The following is a 6,529-nucleotide window of genomic DNA, read 5'->3' as shown; positions in this document are numbered from 1 at the left end:
TACAGGAATACTTATACCTGTGTGCAGATTTTTAGATACATAGATACTCATTGCTGCAAAATATTTCAAATATTCTAAGTGTATCTCAAAGAAAGTATGGTTATGTAAGTTATGGTCCAACTGGCCCAAGGCCACAGGGCTAAGAAGTAGAGATCTGGGATCTAACTGATGCTTTTACTCCTCACAATACTGTATTTCCTGAGTTAGTCTGTGGGTGAAGGTGGCTTTGGGTGATCAGGACTCAGCTTGTGTGTTCTTCCCAGGGCAGGTCAAGATTGGATGGTGGGGGCTTCCCTGGTGGCGCAGTGGTTGAGAGTCCGCCTGCCGATGCAGGGGACACGGGTTCGTGCCCCGGCCTGGGAAGATCCCACATGCCACGGAGCGGCTGGGCCCGTGAGCCATGGCCGCTGAGCCTGCGCGTCCGGAGCCTGTGCTCCGCAACGGGAGAGGCCACAACAGTGAGAGGCCCGCGTACCGCAAAAAAAAAAAAAAAGAAAGATTGGCTGGTGGGCAGAGGAGAAAGGACAGGCAGATGTCATAGCCAAGGGATAAGGAATAAGACGGGGGGAGTCAAGAGTTTCAAACAACAATAAAGAGTGGAAAAAAAGGCTATGTATAATTAAGGGAGAGCGATGCTGGAGGAAAGTATTCCGTTTCATCAAAAGAGCATTGTCGGGCCTCCCTGGTGGCGCAGTGGTTGAGAGCCCGCCTGCCGATGCAAGGGACACGGGTTCGTGCCCCGGTCCGGGAAGATCCCACATGCCACGGAGCGGCTGGGCCCGTGAGCCATGGCCGCTGAGCCTGCGCGTCCGGAGCCTGTGCTCCGCAACGGGAGAGGCCACAACAGTGAGAGGCCCACGTACCGCAAAAAAAAAAAAAAAAAAAAGAGCACTGCCTTAGTTAATTTTCACCCCACCACCCCAAGAGCATGAACCCCTCACTCTGAAAAGCTCTGAATTTGTAGGTGATCTTTCTCACTCTGAAATAGGATGGATGGGTGGTGCTGAAAAAGGAGCTTACTTCTGGAGACGCAAGCAAGCTTATATCTGTCCCTCTTCATCAAAGAAAACACATTTATTAACATGTGTTTGAGGGATTAGTACATCTTTGAAACCCTAAGCAAATGGGAGAATTCTTGCAGTGTCCACAACACTATGCAATGAAGGATTTGGTGTGGCTTCCGCAGGGTGGGATGATCCAGAGCATTCTAAAGAACACATGCCAATTTCAGGAGTCCTGGCATTTTTCACATGCCCTGGTGTTTCCTGTCATCCCAGATGCTACACTAGCATTCTGTGTGAACTTGAGCCAAACACTAGCCTTTCTGTAACTTCTTTTCTCTATTAAACGAGTTGGGGGTGAGTCGAGTAAATGATCCTTACTATCTCTTCAACTTGTGATTTAATTTATAGTTTTCAAGACTTACTGAATCATTAGTATTTTAAATAAACATTATCTGGTATCTATTAATAAGTCAGAAACAAAAAATTGTGTTACTTTCTTAACACAATTTATATACACACATGCACATACATACATGCATATTTTTTAGAAATGAAAAAGAAAATAATATTATGTACAAGAAACTCTATGCCTTGATGATCTGTATCCTTGGTTCTCTCTTTACTATTAGGAAAAGCACTGATAAGATTTTCTTGTGGTATAAAGAAGAAAGGGATGGTTTAAGGAGGAATGGTAGTGGAAATAGTGGACTATATGTACATCTTTATATTCAGCTGCATTTCATTTCTCCAGATACCCAGCAACACATACAGGCACCCAGTCACCCCCCACACACACCCTCCGCTGCCAACTCAGCCCATTAGAGAGTTGGTAAGGACGGATGTTGAAGTTTAGCTATGGGTTGCACCTGCTTTTTCTCTCTCGTTATTTCTTAGCGGTAGCTTGTCTGTCCTCACCTGCCAGGCCAGGTGCAAGCGGAGGGTATTGTGCCCTGATGTGAGATGACTGTTAGAAATGTGCATGTGTGCGTGTGTGTGTGTGTATGTGTTTAACACGTAGGAAATGTAAAATGCATAGCAAGTGCTTCTTTAACTTCTTAAACACAGCTTATTTTGTGTGCTTCACAGAGCTCCAAGTACAGGGAGCCTCACTGACCGAGAGCCCCAGCTGCTGACTCTGAAATCCATGGCCATGTTTGCAGCCACACCCCCAAAGGCTGCTCCCAGCCAAAGACTGGGTGTGGCCAGGACAATAAGGCAGGTCCACTCCTGCGAGACTGGGACCCCTCTGGTGGTGGACTTTGGCTCAAGGACACCCCTCAAAGCCTTGATGACCCTTCTTTAGCCTCCTCTCTACCTTCCTTCCTTCTCTATTTTATGAGGGGTCAGCTTTACCAGGCTCCTCCCCCTTTTCTCTCATAGGTGTTTCCCCTAATAAAACCCTTGCTTGATTAACTCTGTCTTGGTGGCTCTTAGGGGAAACAGATGAACACAAACTGATAAAAAGTACAGCTTTTCAAGGCAAAGAACCACATGTTTGCTTGCTTGCATTTTGGGTCAAAAAGGGTGGAAAATAAGATTATCTGTTTGGGTTAGCAGACTGAGGCCTCAAGAACTCTCAAGGATACATAAGAAATTAACAACAGTGGTAACCCCTGTCAGGTTTTGGTTAAGAACTTATGAATGGGGAAAGAAGCTGGGAGGAAATTTTCCACGGTATGATATACTTTTTTTGATTTTCCAAGCGAGTAAATGTATAATAATTTGAGGATGTAAAATCAACTATTTGGATTTAAAAAAACATGTAAATTTGAGAAAAAAGAAAGTGTCGGCTTTGGAGGTCGATCTGCATTTAAGTCTCAGCTCATCTTGTGATTGTCGGAGAATAACTGTGTTACTGGATTCTAGATTTCAGTGTTCTGTTTCTCAATGGAGAGTTTTATAACCTCATTTACTGGCTCCCTGCAGAAGGCAGACACCTCCTGCAGGACTCCACTGGGCTTGGCTGTGGGACTTGCTGGGGTTAGGGGACTCAGAGGCTGAGAACCAGCTGGATCTGAGCAGAAGCTCTGAAGGGTCCTGATGAGTCCTTGCTCTCTTTTCTCTTTGCCACAGAATCGCAAGTCCCAAGCAGGGGCTGCTTTTACAGCGTGTATTCTGGGATAATATTGCAGAACCCCAGCGGGCCTTTAGCTGCTGCCCCTGACAGGCAGTGTGTGCAAAACCGACTTTTGTGGTTGAAAACTACTGTGGTTATTCCCCCAACTTTTATTTGGAAAAATTTGAGAATAAAGTTGAAAGAGTGGGACCATCAGCAGCTCACTTAGCTTCACCAATTGGTAACATTTTGCCACACTTGCTTCCTTTCTCTTGCTCCCTCTCTATGTTTACTGGACTGTTTGAGAGTTACTTACGGGTGTGAAGATACCGCATCCCTAAATATTTCAACATTATATCCTAAGAACAAAGCCTTTCTCCTATATCAATACAATGATCATATCCAAGAAATATAACATTGATACAATAATATTAATTAGCATACAGTTTATATTCAAATTCCTTTCATAATAATACAACCCCCCCCAAAAAAAACTGCATGGAATACACAGGGCTGCTTTTCTGAGCCTTGATTCTTTTGCTAGTTCCGAGAACCAGGGATGATACTTTGGTTACTATTCTGCTGACATGAACTTTTCAAATACATAAGGATTATGTACTTGAGAAGTAAAAGTTAAGAACATGCAACAACCACAGCAGAGCAGCACAGGCCTTGCATACCTGTTTTCATTCCTGGCCTCCAGGGGCTGTGCAGGGCCCCGTGACTGACCGAGGGGGTCGAACGCAGAGCCTGAGACACAGTCAAGAGGTCACTTTTAGTGCTCAATCCAGCACAAGAAACTGCGCACATGCTATTTAATTTACCTATTTATTAAATGGAGTGAACATTTTTTATGCTTACATAAATATTTTGCACATTAAGAAACTGGTAAGATTTTTAACATACATAAAACCATGTAAATAAAACTGTGTGTTACCATGTAAAAACAAAAATAAATATCTCTCAGTAAAAAAAAAAATCCTTTGTACATTTTTTTCTTTCTGATCCATGATCCAAGCAAGGATCATACACAGGTACTAGTTGTATGTTTCTTTAATCTCCTTTAATTTAGAGCAGGTCCCTGACCTTTTTTGGTCCATCTTTCACGAAACTGATATTTTTGAAGAGTACAGGCTGGTTGCTTTATAGAATGTATCATTTTCTGGATATATCTCATTTTTCTTCCTCATAATTCTTTAGATTCAGGGTCAACATTTATGGTAGGAATACTACATGGATTATTTGTTTATATCACAACAAGGAGGCACAAATAATGTCAAACTGTCCCATTTTGGGTGATGACAAGTTTGACCACGATGTTAAGGTGGTATCCACCAGATTTTGCCATTGAAAAGTTTCCTTTATCCCTTTATATTTTGTCCGTAATCTGTGGGGTGATATTTGTGAATATCTTGACCCTCAACAAACTTTCCCCATTGGTTTTAGTATCCACAGATGATCCCTTCCTGAATTAAACATTACATTGGTAGTTGCAGAATGGTTGACTTTTCCCCATTCTGTTATTCCTACTCTATGTGTGACCTGGAATTCTTTTGTAAAGAAAACGTCCTATCCACTCTCTACTCCCATTTATTTTTGAGTATCACTATGGGCTCATGGATTTTTAGCATACATAACGTCATAATCCTTCATCATTATTCTTTTTGTAATTCAAACTAAATTTGTACAGTGGGAGCCCCCTTTAAGCTGGATCCTATGTCCTTTTAACAGGTTTCTTCCTGTCTTTGAGTATTTTCTTGCCTTCTGGCACAATAAGATGCTCCAAGTTCACCTTTGATATTTACTGTCACAGACCTGATTCTTTTTATTTGGGAGGGAAATTGAGAGAGTGAGACTAAGATTTGGGGAGGGGGGTGATAAAGAAGGGGGCAGGATAGGAGATTTAGGGTAAGGAAATATTTTGGGGGATTCTTGGCCAAATATCCAACTCACGTAGGTCTCTCAAGCTCTCCCAAGCTGAATTTCCTCTCCTAGAAAATGAAGATTAATATGCTTATTGCATGAGTAGGTTGTGAGAAAACCTGACTGACTGGCATGTTCAACATGACTGGCCATACGTTCAGTATTTGTTGGACATGATAATTTCTAACATCTTTCCAGCCAAGTTAATTTCTGTGATACTTGTGACTTCCAATCACTGCTTCCTGTGCAATTCATGATTAAACTTGCTTAAATTTATGTTCTGAGGCTTTAAGTATCACTCTAAAATGTTCTGAAGGCAACTATATGAGGTTAAATGGGGACAGACTCTAAAAGGCTAGCGAAACAAAGATCACCAAGGGATCAAATTTAAGGAGGAAGCAAAAAATACACATTTTTTGCTGATACATACACATCACACATATATATTGATGTATGCAAATTTCGTGTTTTGAAATAGTATCTTAATTGAGAGGTGATCCGGTAAAACGCAAACTGGGTTTAAATCCAAGTTCGGACACTTACTTACATTCCTCATTTAAAAAGTGAAGATAATTATACTTTCCCTGTGCAGTTATTGCGAATGTACAATTTGGGCCAAGGTGACAGATCTAACAAGCACAGAGTCTTTTTTTCTTGCAGTTTTATAAATAATGTACAACTCTGTTTAAGGTGTACAGCATAATGATTTGACATATGTATATATTGCAAAATGATTACCACAATAAGTTTAGTTAACATCCATCACCTCATAAAGTTACGAAAACAAAATACTTTTTCCTTGTGATGAGAACTTTGAGAATTTCCTCTTTTAGCAACTTTTTAATACACCATATAGCATTGTTGATTATAGTCATCATGTTGTACGTTACATCCCCAGAACTTATAACTAAGTTTGTGCCTTATGATCACCGTTCCCCAATTTCCCTGCAGGAGGGAGTCTTATGGTGCCCATCTGTTCCTTAGCCAGTATCACCACCTGGTGGAGGTGTATTTCAATTGCAAGTCAAGGAGCAGAGTGAGGAAAGGCCTTGGGCTGAATTTGTCAATTTACATGATTGATTTAAATAAAGCTATAGCAGTAAACAACTTTGAATAAGAGCATTTCCATACTTAACCTCTGGGATGCTTACTTCAATAGCAGCAACATCCTAGTCGGACAAAGGAATCAGACACTGCGCTGAATGCAAAGGCATTCAGTCATTCAACAAATACATATTGAGCACCTACTGTGTGCCACGCTGCGTTCTGGTTGCTTGGGATCCATCAGTGAACAAGAGACAAAAATTCCACCCTTTAACATGGGATCCTTTTAACGTGCTCTCTATATAGTATATAAATTAATCTAGATAATTTGTAAAACGCTCTACGGATTACAAAGTTCCCTCCAACGTCAACAGGACACGTTTTGAGGTCCATATTACTACAGCTAAACAAATGGAGAAGCCGGACGCAGACCCACTCCAGCTACCCTAAGAACTCACCCTTGCAAAAAGGAGAGTTAAGCCAAGAGCTTGAAGATGCCATC

The sequence above is a fragment of the Mesoplodon mirus genome (assembly GCF_964341445.2).
Source record: "Mesoplodon mirus genome assembly, chromosome: 6".
Classification (NCBI taxonomy): domain Eukaryota; kingdom Metazoa; phylum Chordata; class Mammalia; order Artiodactyla; family Ziphiidae; genus Mesoplodon; species Mesoplodon mirus.
The sequence above is the reverse complement of the archived record's forward strand: the minus strand, read 5'-3'. Positions refer to the sequence as shown.